Below are 13,211 nucleotides of genomic sequence, written 5' to 3'. Positions count from 1 at the left end.
TTCTATTTAAAAATCTTAATCCTTTCAGTACTTATCAGCTGCTGAAGTTGAGTCGCTAATTTCTGTCTGACAACAGTGCTCCCTGCTGACACCTCTGTCAGTCTCAGGAATTTACCAGAGTAGCAGCAAATCCGCACCTGATAAGTACTGGAAGGATTAAGATTTTTTAATAGAAGTAATTTACAAATCTGTTTAACTTTCTAGAGCCAGTTGATATGAAAAAAAACTTTTTTTCATGGAATATTCATGGTCTGTACCTTATAGATTTCTTATAGTTTACTTTTTAACTTTTTCCACGTGTGTTCCCTTACTTGATATCTTGACTTATCTGACGTTCTAGTCGTTGTCTCCTTTCCTCAAGCTTCTCAATGGGGCTTTCCTCTGGAAATTCATATGGAGCAGAACGCATTTCACTGTCAGCAAGGGAACGACTGAACAGTTCCTGTAGGAGAGATAAAATACCAGTTTATATATAAAAAATGTAAAACAATAAATGAGGATATTAAAGGCCTTACCTTATTAAGGCAGCCCTAGTCCCGATATGAGCCTGAACACATAATTACTTTGTGGTTCCAGTTCCAGACTCAGGCCATATTCTTAAATAGCAATTTGGAAAGTATATGGTCCAAATTATGGTCAGAATCTTTAGTGAAAATGCGGAGTGCAACTGATACAGAGAAAAACTATAATGAAAAGATTTTCAACACTTTCTGGGGGAGATGTATCAAAACCTGTGCCTCTGCAAAATGATAGAAGTAATTGGATTGGTTGCTATGGGCAACTGGGACACTTTTCCTCTGCACTGGTTTTGATAACTCTCCCCCTCTGTGTTTTGTATTCACTACTGGTTTTGGTAAAAATACTGACCAAAATAAGGCTCAAAATACTGTGTGTGCAGCCTTAAATCGTCTTTGTATTGCATGGGTGGCTATCCATGTAAATAACCACCATATAATACTAGAAAGAAATGTCTGGCTTTTGGAAAGGGGATTACATGTCTGATCGCGGGGAGGGGGGTCCAGCCGCAGGGACCCCCCGTGATCTCCAGGCTGGCGCTGCGACGTTACAGTCGTGGAAGCCTGGGGCTTCCATGATTGTGACATCACACCACACCTCCACCATTCATGTCTATGGGAGGGGGCATGACGACTAGCGCACAGCCGTCACGCCTCCTACCATCGACATGAATGGAGGGGGCATGGCAGTTTTGTTCGCCAGTCATTCAGAGCGGAGTTCGCTTCGTGCACCGAATGACTGTGGTGCCGCTGCAGAGATCGCGGGGGTCTGGCCGCTGTGGACCCCCTGCAATCTCTGCAGTGGCACCCCTGTCCTTTGGATAGGGTATAACATATCTAGCTATGGAGTACCCCTTTAAGAGACCCTGGTGATCAGTTGAACGCCTCTGAAGGCCATATTCTGGATAGGTTGTTTCTGATGAGAATGCTCCTTTTAAGACATGAGAGATTTTTATTACCTCTGCTATTTCTTTGTATTTTCCCTCCATGGATGTTCTTAATTCTCGACTCAACTGCTTTAGACTATGAGGTGTGCCAGAGAAAGATTTGGCCGACTGCAACAAGTGAAGTGGAGAGCCCCGAAAATCTGAAAGAAAGATAAGAATCATTTGGCCCATCTAGTCTGCCCAATATCCTAAATACTATGAATAGTCCCAGGCCCTATCATTAAAAAGAATTATATCCTTATGTCTATCCCATGCATGCTTAATCCCTTAATGACACGGACGTATATTTACGTCTGTGGCTGGCTCCCGATCTGTGAAGCGCGTATCCCACGGCTTATACCGGACATCGCCGATCGGGCTGATGTCCGGTACTAACATTTTAGATGCCGCAATCAATGTTGATTGCAGCATCTAAAACATGAGAATACACTGCCGGTTAGCTCAGCGGAGCTGTTCGGAGTCCTGAACAGCTGAGAGGACAGCGGGAGGTGTCTTACCTTCTTCCCGGCGTTTAATTGCTCCAAGCCTGAAATCCAGGCTTGAGCAATGAAGTGCAGAAAATAATGATCAATGCATTCCTATGGCAAGGCATTGAACAGTGCCTGCAATCAATATATGCAATGTTACAGCCCCTAGAGGGGGCTATAACACTGCATAAAAAAGATAAATAAAAAACTTAATAAATGTGATTTAACCCCTTCCCTAACAAAAATCTGAATCACTCCCCTTTTCCCATAAAAAAAAAAGTGTGTAAATAAAAATAAAAACAAACATATGTAGTATCGCCACGTGCGCAAATGTCCGAACCATAAAAATATATTGTTAATTAAACCGCACGGTCAATGGCGTACGCCAAAAAATTCCAAAGTCCAAAATAGCGTATTTTTGGTCACTTATTATACCATAAAAAAAAAAAGAATAGAAAGCCATCAAAAAAATTGTACCGATTAAAATTTCAGATCACGGCGGAAGAAATGAGCAAAAAATGTTGGTGCAAAATTGAAGGGGTCATGATTTTTAAAATGTAAGGAGTAAAAAACGAAAGTTCAAAAACCGAAAAACGCTTGGTCCTTAAGGTGTTAAAGGGGTACTCCACTGGAAAACATTTTATTTTTTATTTTATTTTTTTTAAATCAACTGGTGCCAGAAAATTAAACAGATTTGTAAATTACTTCTATTTAAAAATCTTAACCATTCCTGTACCTATCAGCTGTTGCATACTACAGAAGAAGTCCTTTTCTTTTTGAATTTCCTTTTTGCCTGACCACAGTGCTCTCTGCTGACACCTTTGTCGATTTTAGGAACTGTCCAGAGTACAGCAAATGCCCCTATCCTGCTCCGGACAGTTCCTAAATGGACAGAGGTGTCAGCAGAGAGCACTGTGGTCAGACAGAAAGGAAATTCAAAAAGAAAATAACTTCCTGTGGAGCATACAGCAGCTGATAAGTCTTGGAAAGATTAGGATTTTTAAACAGAAGTAATTTACAAATCTGTTTAACTTTCTGGCACCAGTTGATTTAAATGTTTTTTTTTCCAGAGGAATACCCCTTTAAGCTTCTTCACTGTATTGGCAGGTACCACTTCTGCAGGAAGGCTATTCCATGCATTTACTACTCTCTCAGTAACTTACCGTATATACTCGAGTATAAGCGGAGTTTTTCAGCACGATTTTTCGTGCTTAAAACACCCCCCTCGGCTTATACTCGAGTGAACTCTCGACCCACAGTGGTCTTCAACCTGCGGACCTCCAGAGGTTTCAAAACTACAACTCCCAGCAAGCCCGGGCAGCCATCGGCTGTCCGGGCTTGCTGGGAGTTGTAGTTTTGAAACCTCCGGAGGTCCGCAGGTTGAAGACCACTGCGGCCTTCGACATCATCCAGCCCCCTCTCACCCCCCTTTAGTTCTGTACAGTACTCACCTCCGCTCGGCGCTGGTCCGGTGCTGCAGGACTGTCCGGAGAGGAGGTGGTCCGGTGGGATAGTGGTTCCTGGCTGCTATCTTCACCGGGGAGGCCTCTTCTAAGCGCTTCGGGCCCGGCCCCAGAATAGTCACGTTGCCTTGACAACGACGCAGAGGTACGTTCATTGCCAACGTACTTCTGCGTCATTGTCAAGGCAACGCCTCTATTCCGGGCCGGAAGCGCGGAGAAGAGGCGCCCCCAGTGAAGATAGCAGCCAGGAACCACTATCCCACCGGACCACCTCCTCTCCGGACAGCCCTGCAGCACCGGACCAGCGCCGAGCGGAGGTGAGTACTGTACAGAACTAAAGGGGGTGAGAGGAGGCTGGAGGATGTCGAAGGCCGCAGTGGTCTTCAACCTGCGGACCTCCGGAGGTTTCAAAACTACAACTCCCAGCAAGCCCGGACAGCCGATGGCTGCCCGGGCTTGCTGGGAGTTGTAGTTTTGAAACCTCTGGAGGTCCGCAGGTTGAAGACCACTGAGGGCGGATGATGACAAGGGGATGATGAAGGGGGGGTGTGGGATGATGACAAGAGGATTATGAAGGGGGGGTGTGGGATGATGAAGGGGGGTGGGGATGATGACAAGGGGATGATGAAGGGGGGGGTGTGGGATGATGACAAGAGGATGATGAAGGGGGGGTGTGGGATGATGAAGGGGGGTGGGGATGATGACAAGGGATGATGAAGGGGGGTGTGTGGGATGATTACAAGGGGATGATGAAGGGGGGTGGGGATGATGACAAGGGGATGATGAAGGGGGGATGTGTGGGATGATGACAAGGGGATGATGACAGGTGATGATGATGATGAGGATGTTAATGACGGGTCTGGATGATGACGGGGGGATGATGTATTTCCCACCCTAGGCTTATACTCGAGTCAATAACTTTTCCTGGGATTTTGGGTTGAAATTAGGGGTCTCGGCTTATACTCGGGTCGGCTTATACTCGAGTATATACGGTAATCATTCCTGATATTGCTGCATAAACCTTTACCCCGCTAATATAAAACTAAGACCTCTTGTGGTGGTTTTTCTTCTTTTAAATATAATCTGCTTTACCGTGTTGCTACCCCTTATGCATTTAAAAGTTTCTATTATATACCCTTGTCTCGTCTTTCTTCCAAGCTATACATATAATTTAAGAGTGTACCCCAGTGATCACAACTTTTGATGTGTCTCACATGTCTGATATGGAAGAAGTTGTATGTGTTACGCCGAGCGCTCCGGGTCCCCGCTCCTCCCCGGAGCGCTCGCTACACTCCTCTCACTGCAGCGCTCCGGTCGGTTCCACGGACCCGGGGCGCTGCGATACCGCCTCTGGCCGGGTTGCGATTCGCGATGCGGGTAGCGCCCGCTCGCGATGCGCACCCCGGCTCCCGTACCTGACTCGCTCTCCGTCAGTTCTGTCCCGGCGCGCGCGGCCCCGCTCCCTAGGGCGCGCGCGCGCCGGGTCTTTGCGATTTAAAGGGCCACTGCGCCGCTGATTGGCGCAGTGGTTCCAATTAGTGTTTACACCTGTGCACTTCCCTATATCACCTCACTTCCCCTTCACTCCCTCGCCGGATCTTGTTGCCTTAGTGCCAGTGAAAGCGTTTCCTTGTGTGTTCCTAGCCTGTGTTCCAGACCTCCTGCCGTTGCCCCTGACTACGATCCTTGCTGCCTGCCCCGACCTTCTGCTACGTCCGACCTTGCTTCTGTCTACTCCCTTGTACCGCGCCTATCTTCAGCAGCCAGAGAGGTTGAGCCGTTGCTAGGGGATACGACCTGGTCACTACCGCCGCAGCAAGACCATCCCGCTTTGCGGCGGGCTCTGGTGAAAACCAGTAGTGACTTAGAACCGATCCTCTAGCACGGTCCACGCCAATCCCTCTCTGGCACAGAGGATCCACTACCTGCCAGCCGGCATCGTGACAGTAGATCCGGCCATGGATCCCGCTGAAGTTCCTCTGCCAGTTGTCGCTGACCTCACCACGGTGGTCGCCCAGCAGTCACAACAGATAGCGCAACAAGGCCAACAGCTGTCTCAACTGACTGTTATGCTACAACAGTTACTACCACAGCTCCAGCAATCATCTCCTCCGCCAGCTCCTGTACCTCCTCCGCAGCGAGTGGCCGCTTCTGGACTACGACTATCCTTGCCGGATAAATTTGATGGGGACTCTAAGTTTTGCCGTGGCTTCCTTTCCCAATGTTCATTACACTTGGAGATGATGTCGGACCAGTTCCCCACTGAAAGGTCTAAGGTGGCTTTCGTAGTCAGCCTGCTGTCTGGAAAAGCCCTGGCTTGGGCCACGCCGCTCTGGGACCGCAATGACCCCGTCACTGCCTCTGTACACTCCTTCTTCTCGGAAATTCGAAGTGTCTTTGAGGAACCTGCCCGAGCCTCTTCTGCTGAGACTGCCCTGTTGAACCTGGTCCAGGGTAATTCTTCCGTTGGCGAGTATGCCGTACAATTCCGTACACTTGCTTCTGAATTATCCTGGAACAATGAGGCCCTCTGCGCGACCTTTAAAAAAGGCCTATCCAGCAACATTAAAGATGTTCTGGCCGCACGAGAAATGCCTGCTAATCTTCATGAACTTATTCACCTAGCCACTCGCATTGACATGCGTTTTTCCGAAAGGCGTCAGGAGCTCCGCCAAGATATGGACTCTGTTCGCACGAGGCGTTTCTTCTCCTCGGCTCCTCTCTCCTCTGGTTCCCTGCAATCTGTTCCTGTGCCTCCCGCCGTGGAGGCTATGCAGGTCGACCGGTCTCGCCTGACATCTCAAGAGAGGACACGACGCCGCATGGAGAACCTCTGCCTGTACTGTGCTAGTACCGAACACTTCCTGAGGGATTGTCCTATCCGCCCTCCCCGCCTGGAAAAACGTACGCTGACTCCGCACAAAGGTGAGACAATCCTTGATCTCTACTCTGCTTCTCCACGTCTTACTGTGCCTGTGCGGATGTCTGCCTCTGCCTTCTCCTTCTCTTCTGTGGCCTTATTGGACTCTGGATCTGCAGGAAATTTTATTTTGGCCTCGCTCGTCAACAGGTTCAACATCCCAGTGACCAGTCTCACCAGACCCCTTTACATCAATTGTATAAACAATGAAAGATTGGACTGTTCCATACGTTTCCGCACGGAGCCCCTTCTAATGAGCATCGGATCTCATCAAGAGAGGATTGAACTTTTGGTCCTCCCCAATTGCTCCTCGGAAATTCTCCTTGGACTTCCCTGGCTTCAACTTCATTCCCCAACCCTGGATTGGTCCACTGGGGAGATCAAGAGTTGGGGGCCCTCTTGTTCCAAGGACTGTCTAAAACCGGTTCCCAGTAACCCTTGCCGTGACTCTGTGCTTCCTCCAGTAACCGGTCTCCCTAAGGCCTATATGGACTTCGCGGATGTTTTCTGCAAAAAACAAGCGGAGACTCTACCTCCTCACAGGCCTTATGATTGTCCTATCGACCTCCTCCCGGGCACTACTCCACCCCGGGGCAGAATTTATCCTCTCTCTGCCCCAGAGACTCTTGCCATGTCTGAATACGTCCAGGAGAATCTAAAAAAGGGCTTTATCCGTAAATCCTCCTCTCCTGCCGGAGCCGGATTTTTCTTTGTGTCCAAAAAAGATGGCTCTCTACGTCCTTGCATTGACTACCGCGGACTTAATAAAATCACGGTTAAGAACCGCTACCCCTTACCCCTCATCTCTGAACTCTTTGATCGCCTCCAAGGTGCCCACATCTTTACTAAATTGGACTTAAGAGGCGCCTATAACCTCATCCGCATCAGAGAGGGGGATGAGTGGAAAACAGCATTTAACACCAGAGATGGACACTTTGAGTATCTGGTCATGCCCTTTGGCCTGTGCAACGCCCCTGCTGTCTTCCAAGACTTTGTTAATGAAATTTTTCGTGATCTGTTATACTCCTGTGTTGTTGTATATCTTGATGATATCCTAATTTTTTCGGCCAATCTAGAAGAACACCGCCAGCATGTCCGTATGGTTCTTCAGAGACTTCGTGACAATCAACTCTATGCTAAAATTGAGAAATGTCTGTTTGAGTGCCAATCTCTTCCTTTTCTAGGATACTTGGTATCTGGCCAGGGACTACAAATGGACCCAGATAAACTTTCTGCCGTCTTAGATTGGCCACGCCCCTCCGGACTCCGTGCCATCCAACGTTTTTTGGGGTTCGCCAATTATTACAGGCAATTTATTCCACATTTTTCTACCATTGTGGCTCCTATTGTGGCTTTAACCAAAAAAAATGCCGATCCCAAGTCTTGGCCTCCTCAAGCGGAAGACGCCTTTAAACGACTCAAGTCTGCCTTCTCTTCGGCTCCCGTGCTCTCCAGACCTGACCCATCTAAACCCTTCCTATTGGAGGTTGATGCCTCCTCAGTGGGAGCTGGAGCTGTCCTTCTACAAAAAAACTCTTCCGGGCATGCTGTTACTTGTGGTTTTTTTTCTAGGACCTTCTCTCCGGCGGAGAGGAACTACTCCATCGGGGATCGAGAGCTTCTAGCCATTAAATTAGCACTTGAGGAATGGAGACATCTGCTGGAGGGATCAAGATTCCCAGTTATTATTTACACCGATCACAAGAACCTCTCCTACCTCCAGTCTGCCCAACGGCTGAATCCTCGTCAGGCCAGGTGGTCTCTGTTCTTTGCCCGATTTAATTTTGAAATTCACTTTCGGCCTGCTGATAAGAACATTAGGGCCGATGCTCTCTCTCGTTCCTCGGATGCTTCTGAAATTGAACTCTCTCCTCAACACATCATTCCTCCTGACTGCCTGATTTCCACTTCTCTAGCCTCCATCAGGCAAACTCCTCCAGGAAAGACCTTTGTTTCTCCACGCCAACGTCTCGGAATCCTCAAATGGGGTCACTCCTCCCATCTCGCAGGTCATGCGGGCATCAAGAAATCTGTGCAACTCATCTCTCGCTTCTATTGGTGGCCGACTCTAGAGACTGATGTGGTGGACTTTGTGCGAGCCTGCACTATCTGTGCCCGGGATAAGACTCCTCGCCAGAAGCCCGCTGGTTTTCTTCTTCCTCTGCCTTTCCCCGAACAACCTTGGTCTCTGATTGGTATGGATTTTATTACTGACTTACCCCCATCCCATGGCAACACTGTTATTTGGGTGGTCGTTGATCGATTCTCCAAAATGGCACATTTCATCCCTCTTCCTGGTCTTCCTTCAGCGCCTCAGTTGGCTAAACAATTTTTTGTACACATTTTTCGTCTTCACGGGTTGCCTACGCAGATCGTCTCGGATAGAGGCGTCCAATTTGTGTCTAAATTCTGGAGGGCTCTCTGTAAACAACTCAAGATTAAATTAAATTTTTCTTCTGCATACCATCCTCAATCCAATGGACAAGTAGAAAGAATTAACCAGATCTTGGGTGACTATTTACGACATTTTGTTTCCTCCCGCCAGGATGACTGGGCAGATCTTCTACCTTGGGCCGAATTCTCGTATAATTTCAGAATCTCTGAATCTTCCTCCAAATCCCCGTTTTTCGTGGTGTACGGCCGTCACCCTCTTCCCCCCCTCCCTACCCCCTTGCCCTCTGGTCTGCCCGCTGTGGATGAAATTTCTCGTGATCTCTCCATCATATGGAGAGAGACCCAAAATTCTCTCTTACAGGCTTCTTCACGCATGAAGAGATTCGCGGATAAGAAAAGAAGAGCTCCTCCCATTTTTTCCCCTGGAGACAAGGTATGGCTCTCCGCCAAATATGTCCGCTTCCGTGTCCCTAGCTATAAGTTGGGACCACGCTATCTTGGTCCTTTTAAGGTTTTGCGCCAGATTAATCCTGTCTCTTACAAACTTCTTCTTCCTCCTTCTCTTCGTATTCCTAATGCCTTTCATGTTTCTCTTCTTAAACCACTTATCATTAACCGTTTCTCTCCCAAATCTGTTCCCCCCACTCCTGTCTCCGGCTCCTCGGACATCTTCTCCGTTAAAGAAATTTTAGCATCTAAAAAGGTCAGAGGGAAAACCTTCTTTTTAGTGGATTGGGAGGGTTGTGGTCCAGAAGAGAGGTCCTGGGAACCTGAGGACAATATCCTGGACAAAAGTCTGGTCCTCAGGTTCTCAGGCTCCAAGAAGAGGGGGAGACCCAAGGGGGGGGGTACTGTTACGCCGAGCGCTCCGGGTCCCCGCTCCTCCCCGGAGCGCTCGCTACACTCCTCTCACTGCAGCGCTCCGGTCGGTTCCACGGACCCGGGGCGCTGCGATACCGCCTCTGGCCGGGTTGCGATTCGCGATGCGGGTAGCGCCCGCTCGCGATGCGCACCCCGGCTCCCGTACCTGACTCGCTCTCCGTCAGTTCTGTCCCGGCGCGCGCGGCCCCGCTCCCTAGGGCGCGCGCGCGCCGGGTCTTTGCGATTTAAAGGGCCACTGCGCCGCTGATTGGCGCAGTGGTTCCAATTAGTGTTTACACCTGTGCACTTCCCTATATCACCTCACTTCCCCTTCACTCCCTCGCCGGATCTTGTTGCCTTAGTGCCAGTGAAAGCGTTTCCTTGTGTGTTCCTAGCCTGTGTTCCAGACCTCCTGCCGTTGCCCCTGACTACGATCCTTGCTGCCTGCCCCGACCTTCTGCTACGTCCGACCTTGCTTCTGTCTACTCCCTTGTACCGCGCCTATCTTCAGCAGCCAGAGAGGTTGAGCCGTTGCTAGGGGATACGACCTGGTCACTACCGCCGCAGCAAGACCATCCCGCTTTGCGGCGGGCTCTGGTGAAAACCAGTAGTGACTTAGAACCGATCCTCTAGCACGGTCCACGCCAATCCCTCTCTGGCACAGAGGATCCACTACCTGCCAGCCGGCATCGTGACAGTATGAAGGTACACTTTAATACAACATGCCAGATAATATCTTTATGTGATTTTAATGATATCGACTTTGTGAATAATAATGTAAAATTTCTCTGCAGCTTGCCTGGCAGATGTTATACTGAGCATGATGCAGGTTACTAGAACTCAACTACTCCCTGAAAACATCTGAATGGATCACTCCTGGTCTAAAGGACTCAATAACAGTGCTACTTTTTGCTTACACAGCTTTAGCATATTCTGAAGGTCTGTATTGAGTGTACCACTATTCACATTAGTCTTTGTTAAAGGAAAATGCAATTCCATAGCATAAAAATATAGGTTAACCCAGAGTGAATCTCCATGGTCTATGATTGACTGTAGTCTGTGGTCCATCAACATAAAAAATATTCTGTCCATTTGTTACCAAAAGTAAATTGCAATTTAAGTTTTCAGACTTGTCTTTAGTAAGTAAAACTGATGCCAAAGTCCGCAATTCATTTGCTACTCAGTCCTTACAACATCAACAGGTAGCAAACCTGCAAGTTTAGTCCAGTTAATTCTGCTGCTCTGTACAAGAGGAATTTCCGTGCCATATGTTTCCGTGCCATATGTTTCCGTTCCTCTTTCATTCTTTCTGCGGACTCTGCCAGCGCCTGCAGTTTGCGGAATGTCAACATGGAGATTTTCCATGCGGACATTTTGTTGTGTGACCATAGCCTTACACTTCATGGGTCGGGTGCAGAGTGCTCTTCTCTGCTGCGCTAGTCTACTTTCCACCTGCTGTCCACAACACATTCACTAGTCGTATAGCAACGTCACTTACCCCTGTGGGCTATTCATTAACCAGAGAAGACATGCGACATACATGTACGTTGCTGTGCCCTGGGTAAAGTGATCACTGCATCTAAAGTATTAATGGGGGCTTTGAGAGACTCATCGGAACACCCGCAGTGGGATAGCAGTGGTCTGATGAGTCAAGATGGAGACCGAAGGTCTCCTCACCTCCTCTGTGCCACTCTTCCTGGATTAATTTGTATGGTCGGCAGACGCAGACTATACAAGTGGATTGCAGATTTCACTGATCGGTGCTATGCAAATGCATACCACTGAACAGTAATAACAATCAAAAGATTGCAATAAATAGTTCCTTATGGAGACTAAAAAAATTTGAAAAAAGTAAAAAGAAAAATGGGAAAGTTCAGAATAGGTGCCGGAATAGGTGATACTAAGGAAGAACGTGCACCTCTTTGATAAATATGGGAGAAATACACATGAAGTACATCCAGGCAAACTAAGGTGAACAGAACTTGGATTACACAGACAATGATAAAATCCCTCCTATGTACAGACTCAAAGATGAGAGCTACAAATGCTGAAAACTGTGGGATCAGCGTATCTGGATGTGATAACACAATGGCTCTAGGGTTTTGTGCTTTATATTGGTGTTACCATCCAGGGACAGGCACCATTATAACTTTTCATTGAGGAGTAGAATATCATCCAACCACACACGACTACAGATCATCCTCAGTATAGAAACCAATGTACCATCAGCACAGCGCCCCCACACGGTAGTGACTATGGATAATAAAAGATAAGGTGATAGTGCCTGTGTATCTGCCATCCCCGGCCCTCACACTCCTCCTCAGCCCCGGTGCAGTGTACCTATTGCTGCCGGTTCTCTGCTGTGCCCAGGCTGCCCCGTACAGCTGGCAGGGGCCCGAGTCTTCTTACGTCACTTACATCCTGTTTACCTTATCAGTAGGTTTGTGGCTACCTGCGATACTTCTAGTCCCGGTACAGACAGCAGTGCGGTACCTTATAGCGCTACCCGCCCCCTCCCCCGAACACTGCGTCTTTACTAATGTCCATTCCCTTTCTGCCCCATCACACTTCTCCACTATACCACAACTATCTGTACCCCCCGTCCACTTTCTCCAGCTCTCCTAAGCTTTCATCTGTCCCGTCACCTCCTCTTCACCCCTAAGCCCCATCTTTCCCCAGTGCTAAAAACTGACCGTCCAGCTGTTCCAGAACTGCTGCGTAGTGCCGGCTGCCTCCCCCTCTGCTCTGTAGGTCTGTGGAACTGTCCAAGCCGCAGTCGCAAAGGAGCAAGAGAAATAAGCGTCTACGGCTGTACCAAGTGATGAGTCAGAGGGGGGGACCTGCATAACCGAAGATCAGCTGCAGGGCTGCTGTGTGAGGGAGGAAGGGGGAGCTGTCACGCGGAAAGGGACAGTTCAGAGAATGGCCATCTGAGTGGTGCGAGAGGGGATTAGAGCGTCAGTTACCGGGGAAGTGAGGGGAGAGACGTGTCAGTCAGAGGGCTCTTGTGAGGAGACACAGCCACCCATTGTGTTACACGGTGAGGAGGCTAGAAAGAAGAGGACTGTGCTGTGCCTGTCAGAAGGAGGGCTGCTTATATAAGACAGCAGAAGGTCAGCGGACTGCAGGAGACCGATAACACAAATAATAAGATGGGACAAGGCTCAGGCCAGCACATGACACCCGCCTCACACCACTGGCTGGCTTCTCTCACATCTAGGGAGTCTGCTCATATTCACATGGGACGGCTTTTCTGCAGTTCTACCACAGATCTGTACAAAATCTACGGTAAACTGCAGTGTCCGCAAGTGGATAAGATGTTACTGAATCTCACCCACATCCTGTGAACATGTCTTCACCTTTATCGCTCCCATTCACCTAACATACTCTTGGCAGGACCACCAGCTAATATGGAGGACTGGAGGAATCAGGCCTATTCACCTCATCCAGCAAAACGTTACTGTGACAACCCCACAATTCACTCCCATGTACTCTATCAGTCACTAATATCCCTCCCATTCACCTAACATACTCTTGGCAGGACCACAGCTAATATGGAGGACTGGAGGAATCAGGCCTATTCACCTAATCCAGCAAAACGTTACTGTGACGACCCCACAATTCACTCCCATGTACTCTATCAG

At 48.6% G+C, this 13,211-nt stretch overlaps 1 long non-coding RNA gene across 2 annotated transcripts; it reads right to left on the bottom strand.

Annotated features, from left to right (window-relative positions):
* Positions 1-290: 290 nt before the first annotated feature.
* LOC130358831 (uncharacterized) lies at positions 291-12,663 on the bottom strand. Of its 2 annotated transcripts, none has more exons than XR_008889659.1 (3): positions 12,261-12,663; positions 1,475-1,602; positions 291-442 (listed from the first exon to the last, which is right to left on the bottom strand). It is a non-coding gene; the product is annotated as an uncharacterized LOC130358831 (long non-coding RNA). The 2 variants fall into 2 exon arrangements; XR_008889660.1 differs by lacking the exon at positions 12,261-12,663 and adding an exon at positions 11,908-12,054.
* Positions 12,664-13,211: the final 548 nt, after the last annotated feature.

The sequence above is a fragment of the Hyla sarda genome, chromosome 2, assembly GCF_029499605.1.
Source record: "Hyla sarda isolate aHylSar1 chromosome 2, aHylSar1.hap1, whole genome shotgun sequence".
NCBI classification, from domain to species: domain Eukaryota; kingdom Metazoa; phylum Chordata; class Amphibia; order Anura; family Hylidae; genus Hyla; species Hyla sarda.
This window is presented reverse-complemented; position numbering and strand designations above follow the sequence as displayed.